We start from the raw sequence: 21,979 nt of genomic DNA, 5'->3' as shown, positions 1-21,979 counted from the left end.
GCTCTGTCGCCCAGGCTGGAGTGCAGTGGCGCAATCTCGGCTCATTGCAAGCTCCGCCTCCCGGGTTCATGCCATTCTCCTGCCTCAGCCTCTCCGAGTAGCTGGGACTACAGGCGCCCGCCACCACGCCCGGCTAATTTTTTGTATTTTTAGTAGAGACGGGGTTTCACCGTGGTCTCGATCTCCTGACCTCGTGATCCGCCCCCCTCGGCCTCCCAAAGTGCTGGGATTACAAGCGTGAGCCACCGCGCCCGGCCTTCTCATCACAACTTTTGTGGTTCCAACCACATCTGTGTTGCCCAAACATGCCACACTGTCTCATGACTTCATGCCTACGTTGTGTCATTTCTCTAACTAGGATACCATCTTCGCTGACTCACTACTTTCTCGCTCCTGGTCTTCACTACCTGCCTGATAACACAGATACACACAGACATACACACACATGACAGTGGGTGCCTGTTGTACATTACGTGTGTCATTCTTCAGTACAGGTTAGATGATGATTTGGGGGTAGTTTCTATCAACTTCTGGTTTCATCTGCCAGGTCCCATTACCATGCAAATGCAGGCTTTATTTTTTTTTAACTTTAATAAGTAGTATCTATTTAATACATGCCATCTAATATCACATGGCAAGCTCTGTTTTCTTTTCCCCAAAGGAGTTTTTTAAGCTTCCCTCTCCTGAGGGTGGCCCCAGAGAAGAGAAAAACCTTGGGATTTTACCTAACACCTGAGGCATTTAATCATCGGATTGGAAGGGACACTGTTCTCCTCCCCCCTGGCAGCCGAATTGCCTCATTGACTGGCAGAAGGCAGTGCCGGCTGTTGATGTGGATGGTGCAGCCACCCCGCACTCAGCCTCGACCTCACATGTGGTGGTTCCATGGGAGATGTAGATGATGGTGGAAGCCACTGGATTATTCCAGGACAGACTCAGAGAAAAACAGTGTTTGACTTTGTATCAAACACAAAACCAGGGGTATCTTTGCTTTTTCATTCTTTGGAAAACTCAGCTTCTCAGGTAGAATCTTAAGGTGATCCTGGGGAAAGCAGGCCCCAAATTGAGTTTTCCAACAAGGGTGAAATCAATCTTCCTCTTAAAATAGCTAATGCTGGGCTTAGTATCCAGGTGATGGGTTGACTGGTGCAGCAAACCGCCATGGCACACGTTTACCTGTGTAACAAACCTGCACATCCTGTGCGCATACCCCAGAACTTAAAATTTAAAAAAAGGAATGCCAAAAGAGAGACAGAAAAAAGAATGGCACGTTCCTTTCTCAGATAAAATGAGAGAGGGAGAAGATGCAGAGCACTGTCCTTGTATTTACGAAAAGGAAGCACTTATTGTCAGAATTCGATTGATTTGGTTCATTTTTCAGATCCTTATTTCTCCTGGTTTTATCTACGTGGCTTGTTTTTGTTCGTTCGCTTCTTAATGTTATGGCTGCAAACTCTAAAAGTAAAAAGCTGTCTCCCACACTAACTGCCAAAGTCAATTGCCCCTTTTGTTCAACCAATTCTTAAATATCTCCTATGATTGAAATTCAACATTGTTCTGCTTAGGGAGTTATTCACAATATTTAAACTAAATTACACTATTTCCCCCACCCCCCACCCCGTACATTTCTTCTTTCACTGAAGCCTTCCCCAAACCTCAAGTACTGTTCTTCTTCCTTTTTTGCTAAAGACATTTTAATTAAAACACTAGGGTTACCTTAACCTACTTAAACAATAATTTCTTTTTTATGTGGCTCTCTTTAGTGACGTCCGGAATCAGCAAAGTGTCTTTCACTGGCCTCTCTCTTCTCTCTGCTCTTTGTTTTTTGTTGGATTACAGAGCCTCACATTTTCACTCAGCCCCAACCTCTATTCCACACCATGCAGTTTACATTAATAAATTCTTAACAGTAATGTACGCAATGTCTCACGTCTCCCCACGTCATTGATTACTGCGTTCTTTGAAGGTTCAAAGGTGTGTCAGATCCACCAGGAAAAAGAAGGAAAAGTTCCACATTTGATATTCTCCCACATCTGAGGTTTCCCTGGGCCCAGTGGTTTTGATGTTAGGATGGTAAAACAACAACAACTTTAAAAAGAGAAGAGAGTGTTATAAATATTCAATGGTCGTGTAATACTCATTCTTCCTTAAAAGACAGAAGGATCAGTCTCCTTCTTCAAAGTCAGCACTGGCAAATACAGCAACTATTTGATAATGAAATTCTGAAAATCTATTATGGGACCAAGAGAAATTTGTCAGCATCCCAACTATTCTGTGAACTTGCCCCACAGGAAAGGACGAATGTTTCATTTCATTTGTTCGCAAATACTTCATATTGAACCCTTTGACTGTTTTACAAGTAGGAAAATTTCTTTAAAAATCAATGTATTCTAGAAAATGACAGAGAACTTACTGTGTGCATTTTTTGAGCACTTACTGTGAATTAGGCACTAAGTCTTGTAAACATTTTCCCCCTTTGATACACAATGTCTGTGATGTATCCCAAACTACAGATGAGGAAAGTGAGGCACAGGAAGGTTAAACACTCTGCTCAAAGACGTACATACTTCTGGTAAGTTAGAGAAACCAGCATTTGAACCCAGGCCATTCCACTCAGAGCCTGGACCATCACCCACTCTACCTCTTATCTCCTGCATGTGCTGTCTTTCCACATTAAAAGTTAAATTAGCCGGGCACGGTGGCTCGTGCCTGTGATCCCAGTACTTTGGGAGGCCGAGGTGGGTGGATCACTTGAGGTCAGGAGTTCGAGACCAGCCTGGCCAACATGGTGAAACCCCATCTCTACTAAAAATATAAAAATCAGCTGGATGTGGTGGCACATGCCTGTAGTCCCAGCTACTCAGGAGGCTGAGGCAGGAGAATTGCTTGAACCTGGAGGCAGAGGTTGCAGTGAGCTGAGTTCATGCCACTGCACTTCATCCCAGGCAGCAGAGTGAGACTGTCTCAAGAAAAAAAAAAAAGAAAGTTCAATTAACGCCTGTAATCCCAGTACTCTGGGAGGTTGAGGTGAGTGGATCACTTGAGGTCAGGTGTTCGAGACCAGCCTAGCCAATATGGTGGAATCCCCATCTCTACTAAAGACACAAAAATTAGCTGGGCATGGTGGCACGCTCCTGTAATCCCAGCTACTTGGGAAGCTGAGGCAGGAAAATTGCTTGAACCAGGGAGGCAGAGGCTGCAGTGAGCTGAGATCGTGCCACTGCACTCCAGCCTGGGTGACAGAGCAGCACTCCATCTCAAAAAAAAAAAAAAAAAAAAAAAAAGAAAAGAAAAGAAAAGAAGAAAGTTTATTTAACAAAGGAATTTTATTCACTATCTCTTCCAGTTCAGCCTACATGTATCAAATTTACCCTTTTCTGGTTAATGAGCTCCATCTTCAAAATACATTCACAATATAACTGTTTCTCACCCTCTTACCCTTATCCAACTCCCACCACCTTGGTCCAAGCCAAAATCATCTTTTCCTGGATCATAGCGCAATCCTTCTAACTGCTCCACAGCTTGTGACTATGCCTCTACATCCTCTGCCTCACCACCCTCCCCCAGGGTGGCCAGAGTGGTCCTGTTAAAACATGAACTGGGTGATGTCCCTCCTCTGCTTCATAGCTTCCATTGGGATCTCCAGCACCTGGAGTGAAGCCAGTGTCCTTATTCTGGGTTACAGTGTGTCATGTAATCTCATGTCATCTGCACTCTGCCCCTGTTACTGCAAGCTCCTCTGACTCACTCCAGCTCAGTCCAGGCACACTGGCATCCTAGAGCACACCAGACCCACCCCTACTTCAGAGCCTGCAGATTTGCTGGTCTCCCTGCCTGGGTATCTCTTCCGCCAGATAGCCACAGAATTGCCGTATTAGTTTCCAACAGCTGCTATAACAAGTCATAACAAGCTAAGCGACTTAAAACAACACACATTTATTATCTCACATTTCTGGGGGTCAAATGTCCCAAACAGATCTTCCTGTGCTAAAATCAAGGTGTCATCACAACTATGTTCCTTCTGGAAGATGTACATGAGAAGGTATCCTTGCCTTCTCCAACTGTTAAAGGCTGCCTACATTCCTTGGCTCACGGACCCTTCCTCCGTCTGCAAAGCCAGGAGCGTAGCATCTTCAAATCCCTTTCTGGTTCTGATGTGTTACCTCCCTCTCATAAGGACCCTGGTGATAACATTGGACCCATCGATATAATCCAAAATCCTTAACTTTAATCACATTTGCAAAGTCTATCTTGCCATATAAGGTAACATATTCACAGGTTCCAAGGATTAGAAGGTGAACAACCCTGGGGCATCTGTTCTGTCTTCCACAGCAGTTCTTTCACTTTCCTCAGACCTTTCCTCACAAGTCACCTGCTCTATGAGCCCTGCCCCGGCCACTCTACCCACTATTTCCTTTTTTTTTATTGAGATGAAATCTCACTCTGTCTCCCAGGCTGGAGTGCAGGGGCACTATCTTGGCTTACTGCAACCTCTACCTCCCAGGTTCAATTGATTGTCCTTCCTCAGCCTCCTCAGTAGCTGGGATAACAGGCATGCACAACCACACACAGGTAATTTTTGTGTTTTTAGTAGAGATGGGGTTTGGCCATGTTAGCCAGGCTGGTCTCGAACTCCTGGCCTCCTGTGATTCCACCAACCTCAGCCTCCCAAAGTGCTGGGATTACAGGCATTAGCCACCACACCCAGCCTCTAGCCAGTATTTCTAAAACATCCTTAAAACTTCATTCCCCTTCCTGTGCTTTATTTTACTCTTTTTTTTTGGCAATATAATAATCTAACATACTAAATACATATATTACTATATATAATATACATAGAGTATATAACCATATATATGATGTTCTATATATACTACACATATATAGTATATAAGCATGTATACAATATACTATATATAATACACATAAAGTATATATGTGTATATGTACATGTATACATAAGTATATACACATATAGTATATAGTATATGTGCATGTATGTATATATACACACCTATATATACTCTATTAAGAAAAGACAAATGATATATAAATATAGATTACAAATGTAAGCCCCATAAATGCAGGGATTTTTGTCAGTTTTCCACAGCTGTTCCCCTGTGCCTAGACCAGTGTCTGGCATATAGTAGGTGCTCAATCAATATTTGACAAATAATTTTTGTCCTTTACCATGAACTGAAATATAAAGGATCTGAATCATACAGGAAATGAAAAATGAGAAAGAATTCAATCATCCCCGATTCACCGAGCACCTATCATGCGACTTTCACTAGTTAAATGATGTGTGAAATACAAAAAGCCTCCATTTATGGTGGTAAAGGTTGTACGCTGCACAAAAGTCCTTTCAGGAAGCGGGTAAGGGCTGAAATTTACCCTGTGTTCTGCAACCATATGACCTTGGGTGCTGCAAGCGTATGCCCTAAGGTGATGGCTGTTTCTAACTTGCACAAACATATGGTCGAGTCTGTCCTACCCTGGTGCCACTCAACTGGCTTGAGCTAGCCCGAAATTCTTATGCCAGTGGATCATTAATGCTTTTTAGATACAGCAAGAGTAGGTTATGAAGGTGAGAAGAACTGAGAAGAGGTAGACAAAGGCAGTTTCAGACATGGGAAATGGTGATGAGGACTACAGGACCATTGTTTTCCACCTAGGAGCACAAATAGGGTTCAGCTTCTGCTCGCTATAGAAATATGTCTTGGACTGTAAGTTGCAGAATCTTGATTTCTATCTTGTCTCTAAACCAGTGCTGCATGAAATGAAAAAATTCACCACCATTCTCTGAGAATCAGTTTCTTCTCTTCTGAAATGGGTGAGATAATCCTGCCCACACAGTGAAGTTTGACCTCAGTATCCAGAATATATGATATCCCCAACACTTCCTATTTCCCTTCTGTGCTTTATTTGTATCTATGTCCCTTGTTTTCATCTATCATACCACATATTTTACTTATTTATATTATTTTTCTTTGTCTCCCCCACCCCCATACATAAGATCCATGAGGCAGGGATTTAATTTTTATCTTTCTTATTTACCTTTCTAACCCTAGTAAACCAGAACAGTCCTTGGCACCTGGTGTGTGCTCAGACAACATATGAACTGAATGAGTGATGAGTTAATCTAGTTGAAAAGTCTAAATGAGCCTGTGTAGAGCAATGAAACCCACTGAGATGCTAAATTGTGTTTAGCGACTGTTAGTAGAAACAGAGATTGTGACTGCATGATCAGGGCAGTAGGCTGCATGCTAACTTGGCTTTGTAGGACAGTGTGGATGCTTTGAATGAAGCAAGTAGGAACTTGCAGGCAGAAGAAAGCATAAAACAATAGCGATAACAGTACCACCTCCTCACTCTTACTGAGTGCTCTCCCCACGTGTGGCGCTATGCTAAGCACTTTTCAAATGAATTATCTCATTTAATACTCAAAACAGCATTTTGGTGGTTACTATTATTAGCTTCATGATGCAAATGAAGAAACTGACACACGGGTAGGTTAAGTAATTGGCAAAGAATACTTCAAAGTTAAAAGAAACAAGGATTAAAAGAGAGGAAGCATAGGCTGTTACGTTAAAGATTAGAAGTAATATGTGTAGGCCAGGCATGGTGACTCACATCTACAATCCCAGCACTTTGGGAGGCTGAGCTGGGTGGATCACCTGAGGTTAGGAGTTCGAGACCAGCCTGGCCAACATGGCAAAACCCTGTCTCTACTAAAAATATAAAAATTAGCCAGGCATGGTGCCAGGTGCTTGTAATCTCAGCTACTCCTGAGGCTGAGGCAGGAGAATCACTTGAACCCAGGAGGCAGAGGTTGCAATGAGCTGAGATCGTGCCATTGCCCTCCAGCCTGGGCAACAAGAGTGAAACTCCATCTTAAAAAAAATGCGTAAAATGAAGATTATCATACTACCTACATCATAGGATTGTTTTAAGTATAAAATGTGTGTGTGTAGATTTATATAATAGGTAACGTTTAAAGAGCATCTACTTTGTATAAACACACTTTGTATGAGATACTGTTCAAATATATATTCTAATATATGCAACATATTATATATGTTAGACTAGGATCTTATATATCTTAGAAGTTAGATCTTATATATATGAACAGTATCTTTATATATGTGTGTGTGTGGGTGTGTATGTGCATATATATGTATATGTGTATGTATAGATACACACCCACACACATAGGTATATATAACAATCTTCAAGTGTTAGCTATTATTTATCTTTTAAAGTACATTCTGTCATGACATTTATCCTGTACCTGAAGAGATTGTTATTATCTGGCTCAAATAAGAAACAACCAGTCTCACAATTAACCTTTTTTCCCAGCACTGACGTCTTATCTGTTTCAACCTTCCCTTGATTCTCCACTCAAAATGTTTCTTATCATAATCAAATTGCTCAAAACCAGTAATAAAAATAAATTCTTGAGAGCAGCTAGAGTGAAGAAGACACATGATACACAGAGGAAAATGAGAAGGATGACAGCAGATGTCTTGTTAGCAACAATGCAAGTCAGAAGATAATGGAGTGAACCGTTGAAATGCTCAAACAAAAATAGAATTTGTCAACTCAGAATTCTGTATCCCCTGAAGACATCTCCCATTATTGAAAGCAAAAGTAAGACTTTTTCAGATGTATGTACAAAAGGCAAAGGAGTTCATCCCCAGAAGAATCTCATTGTAAGAAATGTTCAATAGTCCTTCATCCAAAAGAAAAATAATATTGGATGGATATATGAATCTACACAAAGGAATGAAGAGCACAGAAAATGGGGGATATGTGGAAAAAAATGCGTTTTTCTATGTCTTAGAAGGAAAATTGATTGTTTAAAGTAAAAAATAATAGCAACGTAATGTGGAGTTTACAACATATGATCAACTAAAAACCAGAGTAACAGTAGTGCAAAGGCTGGGAAAGGGGAAAATGAAAGTGTTTTATTGTAAGGTTCTTATACTATATATGAAATGCTATAATATTATTTAAAGCAAACTGTGATAAGTTAAAGATGTATACTACAAATTCTAAAGCGACCACTAAGATGACAAAGAATATTTGAAGCTACACTTTTCTGTTTGGTCTCAAAGATTATTTCCTCCTGTTATGAGCCAGACCCTTCAGACAGTGCCCTCTCTTATCTGTATCATCCCAATAGCATCCTAACTTGCCTTCTTTCCTGCCCTGAAGTCTCATTCTCCTTCATTCCATCCAGATATGCTTCTTGAGTAGGCATTATAAAATATTTTTTTTTCAAAAGTTACCTTTAAGGTAGTACAGAGTAGGTACTAGGTGGATTTTTTTAAGAAGGAATGAACAAATAAAATACTGTTTCTTCTTTGTGGAATGTGGTCTACTCTACCCTCTTAGCATGATATTAAAGGCTCTCTAAAATTGGAGAGGAGAAAATCTCTATAATTTCCTTTCTCTGTTGGAATCATCTACTTTGGATCAAATGCAATTAGTTGCTCTTCACTAAACACATTTTACATTTTCCTGCTTTTGTATATAGCATCTGTCTTACCTAGAGTGCTCTTCCCACATAAACTCCAAAGATTCTGCCTCTTCACAGATGCCTTTCTTGGCTATCCTAGTCAGGTAAGTTGTGAAATTTAGGAAGGAAGGAGTTGTCACCCAGGCATTCGTATTGATTACTGGGGTATTGGCTGCACCAGTGAGATCATCCTTACAGCCCTCTTGGTAACTCTGCTGCAATTATGCATGGTTCATTATTTTATAGACTTTGCTCATATGCACACTGATTCTTTGACCTTACCAATTACAAAGTCTCATTTAAAAATAAAAATAGAAGACTAGTGTTATATTTGGCAGCAACCCCATAATCTTGAGCTCTCTTAGGTCTTTTTAAGGAATACAAAGAACAAAAGTTATAAGGCAAGATCAGCACTATAACAGATTAGAGACAAGGTGAGATTATTTGGATTGCCAAGAATTCTTATCCTATGAGCTTCATAAGTTCTTAGGCATATGCAGAAATGTTTCATATCTGTTAGACTCAATGCTTCCTTTTAATAATAAAAACAAAGGCAACCGAGTCTCCCTCCTATATGGTGATATCAAATTTTGTTGAGAAAAACTGAGTTTGAGTGAGGTTGAGCAACTTGTCCACAGTAGACAGAGAAACGTGACAAGGGAGACTGCTATTGATTTGAGTCTCTGTCAATATTTCTCCAGAGGTACACTCAATCTTGACATTATTCAAAGGACAAGATAAAGATATTTTTATTTTCGACAGTGCTCGGAAAAAAATATCTTATGAGAATTAGTAAATATTTTAACATGACCCTGACTTTCAAAGGCACGGACAATTTTTCCTTTAAACAAAAATTCAGATATTAAACTCCTGGTATAAAGAAATCATCATTTTCGAGTGCAAACTGAACAATAGCCTTGAATCTACTCTTGTGGTTGATCAGAAGTAAAAATGAAAATATTGCACATAATTAGTACAGTATTGTTACATAGGCTACCTTGTTAGTCCCCTCCCAGCATATAATTGCACTGAGTACAAGGGAGTTAAACCCAAATCCACTCACTTTGCAGTGACACGCGACTGGAAAGCTCAGCTTCTCACATTAAGAATTTAAATTTGGGTTCAGCAGAGATACTCAGTCCTGAGAACTGAAATCATGAGTTGTGGTGGCAATAAAATACTCATGAAATGTGGTCATAGCCCAAGGATAATTTTTCTGTAATTGCACTTTCATTTTTGTGAGCAATCCTTTAGCTATGGTACAGAGAGGATACCTTCCATCTTGTATTTCAGTAGCTATCGGATAACTTCCCCAGGAATAGGGGAATTAAGATATGCGGGTCCCAGCTGCAGATCCTTGACTGAGCCTTCTCTCTGGGATAACGTTTGATATATTCCTATTTTGTTTCTGGGCTGCACTCAGGTAGAGCTGCAGACTAATACTATAGCTCATGATGGTCGGTTGCTGAACTCCTGAGACCTGATGATTAACTTTTACGAGATTCACAAGGACAAAGTCCACACATAGCCTGGTATGCAATGATAGCTGGTACAGGCTAATGCCCTTTACAGAGCTGTACTTTTAACTCCACACATTTCCACCGTTATTCACATACAGAGTTCTTGACCTGTTAAGTTCAGCACAAGGTGACTTCATGCTTCCCCACTGCATCACACGCTCTTCCTGGACCTTTCTCCTGTTACTGCCTCCTAAAGACAAGTTCAGCCTTTTCAAAATCGCTAAAAACTCTGCCCTTCCAGTGAACTTGAACAGATCCCCTGAAATTGGCATTAATATCACCTTTCTCTGTACTTATGAATATTGTTTTACGGGCTTCTCTCAGTGCATTTTATTCACTGCATGCCTCTATTGCCTTTAAGAAAAGACACATTCTGGAGTCTATGTGGTTCATTCCACAGTGAGAATCATAGAGTCTTAGGCAAAACATACTGCTCATTAGAAACTTCATGAGCTTGATTTTTTACTACTATCCTCTGAATTCATGGTTCTGATTCAGTTAACTAGGTTGTACCTGTCACTTCAACTAACAAGTTAGTGCACCTGTATTGTGCATCTACCATATGCCAAGGATTTTGGCAAGGTGTTGTGTACCCAAATACATAAGCTTGAAGAACTCACAGTCTATTGGGTTAGAAAAATCATAGGAAGATAACGTGATATTTGCATTATAACACAGTTATTAATGCCTTTGAGAGGATATATCAGTGTCCAAAAGCAGGGTGAGGATAGGTATGATTCATCCCAGCTGGGAGAAGTACTTTATCACTGATAATGCTTACAAATTTCCAGCATAAGACGATAAAACCATATGGCATTTAGTAAGTTTTTTGTTGTTTTATTTATCTTTTTTTGTCCGTGCCTGGAATGGATCATTAACATACCAGTACCATGTTGATATACCAGTGGACATAATTATTGAGGTGAAAGTTTTGGGAACAGTGAGTGTTTTGGAGAAGGTATAAATGATTTTTACTATTTCTTACAATTCCATGATGTCATGTTCGTAGCTTGGCATCAGCCACAGTGTGAGTATTTACACCACAGTAATTGGCAAACACCACAAATCAGGGTTATTTTATTTCTGTTCAGAAATCTTCTTATCAAGTTGACAATAAAGTTAATTTGGGGAGGAAGAGTGGGATTTTTCCAAACAAAGAAAAGAAAAAGAAATGCACTGTAGACTGCAGATACTGCTCTGATGATTAATCCTACAATAGGACCTCAAGCTTATGGAAGGTATACACAGGATGATGATAATCATCATCAAACCGGTTTTCAATAACTTACAGAGTTAACTGTGATTGAGATCTCACTTATCTTAAAAAGTAGGTATCTATATAGCTGACAATTTGGAAGCTATAACCACAGAAGAAAAAATTTCGTATGCCCACTCCTTGACAAGTCGGAAGGAAGTCACCAACTTTAAATTTAAACCATACTTTAAGGGGAAGACAGTTGTTACTGGTTATGAAATGCTACTTCAAAGAAAATACAGGACGGTGTGATTTGCTGCTTAGATCCCTTTATTTGGAAGTGAAGTATTCATTCCTTCAGCTACTGTGATGTTGGCGGCTGACAGCTGTAAACTAAGAGGCCTTCCCTTCTACTGAAGATAGCACGTCTCCCAAGATTATACTCCCTTCCTGAGAGCAGCCTACATTGAATGACTAGCCATTGTGGAGGCATAAGACCTCAGCGCCTTGTCCCGAGTAAGGACAACAGAGAACGGTTCTCCTCATCTTAAACCTCTCTGCAGGGTCAGGTGAGATCTCTGTTGTAAGCAGACCACAGCGCAACTTCTCTCCCTATCCAACCTTGCATCTTTCAGGCCTGAAAATAATGTGTGTTACTCCCGAGAACATTTCCCAAAGTTTCCCTCTTGTCAATCACCATGGGAGAGGCTTTCCCAGTAACCACACTGCAATGACAAAGCGGGCAAAGCAGGGGTCACAAGTGCTCAGATATCTTCACGTGCAGCACAGACCAGGCGTGTTGGCCTTGCCTGGGAGCTTCTCCATTTTCTACTTTGCTTTGCAATTAAGCTGGAGCCATGCAACTAGAATTTTGTAATTATTTGTTACAACAATGAGGATTAATTGCTGACTAATATATCCTGAGTTTTTCATGTCACCCTGATCTTAAAAATGGGTCTACCTCTTTACCCAAATTTTGCCTATTCATAAAAGCTCACCTCAAAGATCATCTTTTCTATGAAACATTTCTGTAACTCTTCTCTCCAGGCTGTTACTCGCTTGCTTAACCTTTTCAGGTATTTCCTTTCTGCCTCTTTTATGGAGTTCCCACTTCTTATCATATCCTATTGCAAGTGCTTTCTCGGAATTTACTTCACTTGTTGATTTTGGTATCCATTTATTTTCTTGTCTTATACATGCTTTCTGACTGGGAATTCTTTGAGGGAAGAATTCCTTGGACAAAGGACTAAGAAGAAGGGAGGAAAGATACAAGCTTCTAGCAAATTCCGGCATGAAGATGTGCATGGAAGAGACTACGTGCTTTCAACTGATTCCCATATTGTTTGAAATAAATTAGCATAGTAAATTACATACAGTGGGCTGGGTGCAGTGGCTCACGCCTGTAATGCCAGCAATTTGGGAGGCCGAGGTAGGTGGATCACCTGAGGTGAGGAGTTCAAGACCAGGCTGGCCAACATGGTGAAACCCCATCTCTACTAAAAATACAAAAAATTAGCCAGGCATGGTGGTGGGTGCCTGTAATCCCAGCTACTCGGTAGGCTGAGGCAGGAGAATCGCTTGAACCCAGGAGGTGGAGGTTGCAGTCAGCCTAGACTGTGCCACTCACTGCACTCCAGCCTGGGCAATAGAGCAAGACTTCATCTCAAAAAAAAAAAAAAAAAAAAAAAAAGTACTTAAAGTACTTATGGTGTTTCCGCAGGACAAATCCAAATGTGTCCAACTAGAGAAATCCACGTGATAGAGTCAATTATTTCAATAATGTAAGAAGGGCTGGAGAAGACAGAAACTAAATAGGGAATGAGGATGAGACAGAACAAGAAGTTCGCTTTACCAGACATAGGCAAAGATTGATGGTTTCTTTTATAGACGGAGGCTGAGTGAGTCCAGAAATTGCTAATCCAATGAAATGAGCAATAATAATGAAGAAGAGAAAAATAAGGTATTTTATAACCATCTGTGTGCTCATATTTTCATTAGTAGATATTATCACAGTGCATTCCTTACTAGCTTGGGGAAGTTTTCAGCTTCCACACAAAGCTTGGGTAAAATTACCATTACCTTTATTTTTATAAATGAAACAGTTCTGCAAAACTTTCAGATCTTCACCCACATAGTTACTGAGCAATGTTATACTTAAGAAAAATTAACGTACTAAATTTGGAGTCTCTTGGGAGAGTCTAGATTTGATGAGTGAATCTAGATGAGATTGGCTTCCTACTCTTTGGGGTAATAATAGGTGTATTTGGGAAAAGCTGGATGTACCCGAATTTCCAATAACCCAAAATAAACAGAGAAAACAGAATTGTACAGCCAATAAGAGGGACAGCAGTTTTCCCTTTAAAGAGGCAAAGAAAGAAGTAGTAATAGAAGAAGAAAGGAAAAAAGTAACAAAGAAAGACAGATGAAGCTTGTTTAAAGCTTCTATTGATTTGCAATATTTTATTATATCAGCCTGGTGCTCAAAAGGAACTAGGGCTGACAAGTTAATGAACTCTAGTCAGAAAGTTCCAGACGAAGGTGAGGATGGCATTAGCGTCTGCCTTGTTTTAATCATCTAAGACCTTGCCGCATGAAAACGTCTCCATCACTATAAGGGAGCCCAGATGATCTGTACTAACAGTAGCCATCAATCAAATGCTAAGACAAAGGTTATACAAATCAACACGGTGATAGTGGGAGGCATTTAATGCAGACCCTACTGGACTTGAATTAGAAAATTTAGGTTGCAGTCCCTGCTCTCTATTGAAGAATTGTGTCACTTTGGATAAGTTCTTTGAAATTTTCTGAGCCTAAGATTTGCTTCTATAAAACGGGAATAAGAATGTCAATTTTGACAGTCCATAATCAGAAATGAATGCAGTGATATGAATTACTTATTATTTCACGGTTCTTTGACTTGGTAGGATAATGTCAAGTGAATTAGAACTTAGAGGATTTTTAAAATAAATTTTTAATGCCAGCATTGCCTGGTATGCATGGAAAAAAATTTCTAGATTCTCTGAACTTACTAGAATTATTTGTGAAATTATATTTATAGGCACACAGGTGTGAAAGATACATTTATTCTTAAAATACTTATGAATCACTGCTTCAAACCCTTTGGAGTAAAGATTTCTTTTTCTAGATCTTTTAAAAATGAATCATGAAACAAACAGTTATTGTACGCCCACCATGTGCCAGGCACTGCTATAGATGCTGGGGATATAGTATGTAGTGAACAAAACAGACAAAATGCCTTCCCTTATGAAGCGAATACCCTAGCAGATATATTTTTCACTATAACCTTATCTGATGAGGTATGTTTATAAAATACACAATGTATAAATTGTAAGTTTACAGAAACAGAGAAACAGAAAATAATTTGTGCAAGACCAGCCCATGACTTAGTGGCTTGAGCTGACTTAGTCTCCACCTGGAGCTCATTTTAGTACCCTCCCCCAGGAATGAAGGCAGTTGTAAGGAACTGAAATTAACGTCAGAATTACCCAGTTTCTCTGTAGACATAGAATGTATTTAGGGAGTCATCCTTTGAGATTTTCATAGAGAATGGCAACACATCACGATTTTGTCATTGGGTTTCTCAAACTACATTGAATGGGAAAAATATTTCTCCTACCTCTGAGTGAGAATTTAGCTTAGGAAATAATTCAACATAAAGTCGATGGTCACCAAATGTTCATGGAATTTTTTTTCTGATAGCAGAAGATGGAGAAAAAGGGAGTAGGGGGAAAAGCAAAGAGGAGGAGAAGGAGAAAAGAAAGGAAGGAAGGAAGGAAGAAAGAAGAAGAGAGATAAAGGAAGAAGGAGATCACTAAGATATTTCCCAGGGGAGAAATGTTTTATATTTACAAACATTGTGGCTTGTCAACTAGATGAAATATTGTACAGTCTTTAAAAATAATATTTACAAAGATCATGTAGCAACATAGAAAACGTTAGTTATATAATAAGTAGAAAAATTACAGTACAAACATATATATTATGTTTATATATATGCAATACACTTGAATGAGGAATAGAAAAGAATATTCACACAGTATCTTGCTGGGGGGTCACAAATGACGTTTTTTTTTTCAAAATGGTTTTAATGCTGTTACATATTTTACAACACAACAGCTTAAAAAGCTTATGTTTCCAGATTTGTTTTTATTAGTCTGTATTGTAATGAATGCTGAAGTCTGGTCTAGAAACCAAATTTGCTTTGAAAATCAAGGGTCTAATTGTTGTTTTAAACTTTAATCACCAGCTTGTGCAGGCTGAACAGACAAACTGGGAAGACTTGAGAGTCAGTCAGAGGGATTATTGAGAGTGAAGAGCCTGTGCTACGAATGTTGCTGCCATTTCTGACTTCTCTTTGAGCAGAAACAAGCAAATTTTTTTTTTTTCCAGATGGAGTTTTGCTTTGTCACCCAGTCTGGAGTGTAATGACGCGATCTTGGCTCACTGCAACCTCTGCCTCCTGGGTTCAAGCGATTCTCTTGCCTCAGCCTCCCAAGTGGCTGGGATTACAGGGGCGCACCACCATGCCCAACTAATTTTTGTATTTTTAGTGGAGACGGGGTCTCACCATATTGGCTGGGCTGGTCTCGAACTCCTCAGCTCATGATCTGCCCGCCTCAGCCTCCCAAAGTGCTGGGATTACAGGCATGATCCACCATGCCCAGCCCACAAACGAATGGCTTAGCGTCTCTATAGGGGTCTGATTGGGATGGTCTGAACCAGGGAACATGCTGTGGACTGGGCTGGAGACACGAAAGAGGCTGAAATTGAGGAAAAGTGGGAGGTAGTTGGAGAGAAGTGGAGAAGCTGGGACCTGGGGTAGGAGAAAGCTGTAGGCTTTTGTCGGTGGGGTTAATGACCAGCCAAAGCCTCACATCTACGTGAGGTGATCAGTTTTACTTTATGCCCAAGTCTTGACTTTTACGTTTGAGACCCCACTCATGTTACATGCTTCTAGCCTCAAATGTAAGGGATCTTAGAGGCTCCTGGACTGTTCTCTTTTATAGACTGAGAACAGTCTATAAAAAGTATGGTCCTCAGAGCATCTCTGAGGATGTGGTTATAAATGCTGAGTCCTAGGCCCTATCACAGAGACTTGAAATCAGAAACTACATTTTTTACAAGATCCTCAGGTGATCTGCATGCATGTGAAAATCTGAGATTCACTCATCTATGTAAGTCCTGAAACTTTTGGACTCTACGTTTACTTAGATCCATTTCCTACTTGTAGCCCTTATAGCAAAGTCATGAGATAGAAGTCCATGGCAAATAAACATTCAGACTCGACTTCATTACATCACTCATCTATATCAGGTTCTAGAAACCAAGAGTGCCCCCTAAAGACAATCTTCCACTAAATTGTGAACCCCATTCCCCACCTCCAGAGCAGGCACCAAGCCCTGGGGTTCACTGCTGAAACTGCAGGACTCCTATCTGGTCCCACTGGTGACCCAAGTGATGGAGGGAATGAGCGTGATTCAGATCCCTGATGCCTGAGAGGCAGGTGCATGAAAGCCCGGAACGCAAGTTCTCTGATGGCACCAAGTTTTTCGTTCACTATTGTGCCCTAATAGATAGAATAGTGCCTGCCACACAATAGGTGTATGGTGAGTGATGATTAAACAATATGGCCATGACATCAATTATACAACGTAATATATCTTTATAAAGTAAAATTTATGAAGGACCAAAGGGCTATATGCTAATGATCAAATAGGGATGTGAGGTTAGTGGGCTGGAATTCATCCTTGGTTCTGCCATTTACAACCTGTGAGCATGACCCTATACATCTGCAAAATGGAGATGATACCCGCCTCAAAGTCTGCTGTAATGTTTAACAAAATATACACTTATATCTAAATCCAAACACATGGAAAGCAATTGATAAAACTTTGCTCCAGGAGTCTGTAAATTTTGTCTATAAAGAACCAGGTAGTAAATATTTTAGGCATTGTAAGCCACACTGCTTCTATTGCAACTACTCAGTTCTGCCCTTGTACCAAAAAAATCTATTGATCATATATTAATGAATGGCCATGCTTATGTTCCATTAAAGCTTTACTGATAAAAACAGGTAGTGGGCTATATCTAGCCTGTGGTTGTTGCTGAAAAATCTCTGTTCTAAACTTCTAAATACATATTAGCATTTATTAACCACCAGCTTCTAAATGCTGGCAAAAAAAAACTGCCATAAAGCTCATGTATTTGCTTGAAGTATTTTCTACTCTACAAAATGTTAAAATATCAGATGAACATAAACAGCTTTAAAAATGTTAAGCCATGTAAAAGATCCCAGGTTTTTGCAAAAGTCCTGATTATATAAAGAATGTAAATACTTTATTCTGACAACAATCGTATGAAGGGTAATAATAGCTTTACTTTATAGGACAGGGGCCCAGGCTCAGAGAAGGAACCAGCTTGCTCAAGGCTTTATCAGAAATGGCTTTTGGACCTAAGGGCTACTGATCCTAGAGCAGCAGTACGTAACTAAAACTCTGGGCTTTGTGGTTCTATGGTTCGGTGGGCAACTGTCACCTGGAAACACAAAAACGTTACACGAAAATAAAGGGGATTGCAAATTGCATCCAAAGAATGTCAACAACTTGCTTTTTGCTCCATTGTTATGGTGACAACCCTGACATTTAAAGTCACAGCTCTGTGAGTTATACGCCTAATAAGGCACCAGGGAAGCACAAAACCCATGAAACCCAACAAGACACCCTCAGCATAAGGAAATAACATGTCAGAGTTGAATCTGCAATGTGTCAACACAAACTAAACAGGCAGGAATTTCGAAGGCTCTTGTTGTCATGAGCCAAAAGGTGAGCACACATCTGAATTAAGACAGTCAGAGCAGCAGGTACTTTCTAAATATTCTAAATATTTCTAAATATTTGCTATTACTTTTAGTGGCAAAACCACAACTACTTTTTGCACCACCCTAATATATGTACCATTTCCAAATGTAGCAGCTGAGGGCTGCACACTAATGGAGGCAGTCCCAAGCACGAGGCCCGTTCCAAAGTGAGTGTTCAGTAAAGGTTAATGGCCATACTATTTTCTTCTCTTGCTGCTCTTATTACTACCATTATGAAACCATCTTGCTAGACAACCCACAGTGCATACACAAGATCCGTTTGTAATTAGCACCCATTTTGTATTCAATAAAAAATGGACTCAAGTGTTTGCACTTGTGTATTTTTAACAAGAAGTTTTTATATTTGCATCGATTCCTAGTCAATAATAAAACCTCTTCTATGTAGTTTTGGCCATTATAATTTTATTTTGTTCTCATTCTTTCTGCCAAGTCTAATTCTTCATAGGATTTTTTTTGTGGTTTTTCATGATGCCAGCAATATTTGATCTTTTTGCCAATTTCCTATCTCCAGCAAATTTTACTGTGCCCAGTTTTTGCCAATGCCTGTTTTGTGTGCATTATTCTTAGGTTTAAAAATTCAATGAAAGTATGAGAACATTAATAAACAACACGAACTTGTTAATACTGTGGTGCTAGGCTTTTTTTTCTTTTTTTTTGAGACGGAGGGAGTCTTGCTTTGTCACCCGGGCTGGAGTGCAATGACACGGTCTTGGCTCACTGCAACCTCCTGCTCCCGGGTTCAAGTGAGTCTCCTGCATCAGCCTCCTGAGTAGCTGGGACTATAGGCACAGGCCACTGCACCTGGCTAATCTTTGTATTTTGGGTAGACACAGGGTTTCGCCATGTTGCGTAGGCTGGTCTCGAACTCCTGACCGCGTGATCTGCCCGCCTCAGCCTCTCAAAGTGCTGGGATTACAGGCGTGAGCCACCGTGCCCAGCCGGTGCTAAGCATTGTATACTTAAAATGAGTATAGGATGTTTTAATCCTATTATTTGGACCTTCCTAGCTTTTTATATATATTTCAAAGCAATAAAATGAGTCAGACTTTCTTCAACATTTTTCATCCAATATTTCTCAAAGCAAACTTTATCAAGTCAAATTAAGTCATTGATCAGTTTCCTACATGGCATAAACAATTTTGAATTAAAAAAATCAATTTTACTTTGCTAGAATTATTTTCATCAGGATTAATTGTGCTGTGTGTACATTTTATGTCAACTATTTGGTTCATTGATTGTTTTTTGCCAAGCTAAATTTTACCAATGGCAATTCCTGACTTGTGGATTTTCTTTGGTAGCCTTACTCCAGCAAAGCCAGTTTTGCACTTGTGTATTTTTGACAAGAAGTCTTTATATTTGCATTGATTTCTAGTCAATAATAAAACCTCTTCTATGTAGTTTTGGCCATTATAATTTTATTTTGTTCTCATTATTTCTGCCAAGTCTAATTCTTCGTAGGATTTTTTTGTGTGGTTTTTCATGATGCCAGCAATATTTGATCTTTTTGCCAATTTCCTATCTCCAGCAAATTTTACTGTCCCCAGTTTTTGCCGTTGCCTGTTTTGTGTGCATTATTCTTAGCAGCAATATTATGAACTGAATTCAAGACTGGTGGTGTGCAGCTAGCTACTGGAGCAAGTACTGTTGGCAAGGTAAAGACAGAAAACTTAATTTCAAAGTATGATTTAAATGTCAAGGTCAAAACAGCAATGTCAGAATATCTTGCTTTGAAAGTTATAAGTTAAGCTATACAAGACCTTGAGGAATAGGGAATCCAATTTGGACTAACAAAGACAAGGATTCCGCTTGGCTCAATCCTTGATAATGGATCTGAGACAGAAACAGCTCCCCTGTGCTACAATAAGCACTTTACAACCATCATCACCCCACTGAGTCTTAATTATAGCTCCAGTGGAAGGAATTATCCCATTTTACAGATTAGAAAACAAGTCTCAGAGTACCTTACCCAAACACACACAGCTTATAAATGGTAGATCTGGAATTGAAATACCACATTCACTAACTATTAACACTCTACATTGTCTACGCTTAATATTTTTCTGAGTTTGCTTGGGGAAATGTCTTGGCTGTTTTGTAGTCTCAAGACTATGTCTGAAAAAACTGCTCTCTTGTTTTTGCCTTAAACATGCAGTGAACTTGAAAATACCAGTGGCCTGGTATCTGATTTTGGTATTTCATTAACCATTTTGCACTTAGGCCAACATCTTTTCATCATGGGGTACATGCAAAGGCCCTGGTGCCTTGTTTTTTCTCAACTGGAGCAGCCAGTACACCTGCCTTAGCTGTAGAAGGCTGTGCTGATTTGAGACAAATATGTTTACCTCTCTTAGCAAAGGATGTGAGCTGGCACAAACATTGTATTTCATGACGCCATTCAGAACACTTCTGAGTTAACAGGTATTCTAAAGAATAAATTAAGGGTTCTTTTTTTACTCTGGCAAAATGCCAAAAATAATGACTATTCCCCGTCAAGAGCCTCAATGTGTCTTAGCATATTGAAACCTCTGAGAAGTTCCGTCAGCAAGAAAATAACGTTTACAAAATATATGTATTTGACTATACAACCCATAGTGACATGGTTGCTCATCTCCCTAACATTTATTTCTCTACTTCTTCTCGTTATAGAACTTGTATTTTGTTTAAGGCACAAATAAAACAGCTAAACGCTTACTGTGTCAGCCTCTTTTTCAGCTAAGCGTAGCTGTGTCAAAACACAGTCCTGGCCTAAGAGAGACAAACAGTAGACTTCTGGTGGTTTTTGATAAGACTTTCTTATTCTAAAGAGGACAAGTATGGCTGGCTGGCTCACCCTTTATGCATTCTCCCAGTCTTGCTGACATAATAGCTAGACATGTATCAGCCATCTTGCAAACCATGAGGAGTGATATAGTTTGACTGTGTCCCCACCCAAATGTCAACCTGAATTGTATCTCCCAGAATTCCCACGTGTCGTGGGAGGGACGCAGGGCAGTAATTGAATTATGGGGGCTGGTCTTTCCTGTGCTATTCTCATGATAGTGAAAAAATCTCATGACATCTGATGGGTTTATCAGGGGTTTCTGCTTTGGCTTCTTTCTCATGTTCTCTTGCCACCATCATGTAAGAAGTGCCTTTTGCCTCCTGTCATGATTCTGAGGCCTCCCCAGCCATGTGGAATTGTAAGTCTAATTAAACCTCTTTTTCTTCCCAGTCTCAGGTATGTCTTTATCAACAGCATGAAAACAGACTAATACAAGGGGAAAACTACGAAGATTAAAGCCAGACAATTAAGGATGCTGAGATGAAGTAGAGGAATAGCCTGAATTTCTCATAGCACTGTTGAACAGTTGAACCAAACCCAGCATCACCTACACTGAGACTTCTTGTTAAGCAAGAAAAACACCTCTACTTACTTAAGCTATTTTATTTTTTTGAGATGAAGTTTTGCGCGTGTTGCCCAGGCTGGAGTGCAACGGTGCGATCTCGGATCACTGCAGCCTCTGCCTCCTGGGTTCAAGTGATTCTCCTGCCTCAGCCTCCTGAGTAGCTGGGATTACAGGTGCTGCCACCACACCTGGCTAATTTTTATATTTTTAGTAAAGGCGGGGTTTCACCACATTGCCCAGGCCAATCTCAAACTCCTAACCTCAGGTGATCCACCCGCCTTGGCCTCCCAAAGTGTTGGGATTACAGGCGTGAGCCACTGCACCTGGGTACTTAAGCTATTTTAAATCAGGTATGTTACATATCTGCAGCCAAATGTATCTCTAACTGACATGCACTCCATGATTGACTAAATAAGTACATTTTTTTCCCCATAATCTTGAAAGTTCAAAGGACAACTG

At 39.9% G+C, this 21,979-nt stretch overlaps 1 protein-coding gene across 4 annotated transcripts in view; it reads right to left on the bottom strand.

Annotated features, from left to right (window-relative positions):
- The window catches only part of CDH13 (cadherin 13), a 1,187,225-nt gene that overhangs the window by 695,725 nt on the left and 469,521 nt on the right, over positions 1–21,979 (bottom strand). The gene's annotated exons all lie outside the window — the stretch shown is intronic.

This window comes from Symphalangus syndactylus, chromosome 11 (genome assembly GCF_028878055.3).
Source record: "Symphalangus syndactylus isolate Jambi chromosome 11, NHGRI_mSymSyn1-v2.1_pri, whole genome shotgun sequence".
Lineage (NCBI taxonomy): Eukaryota > Metazoa > Chordata > Mammalia > Primates > Hylobatidae > Symphalangus > Symphalangus syndactylus.
The sequence above is the reverse complement of the archived record's forward strand: the minus strand, read 5'-3'. Positions and strand labels throughout refer to the sequence as shown.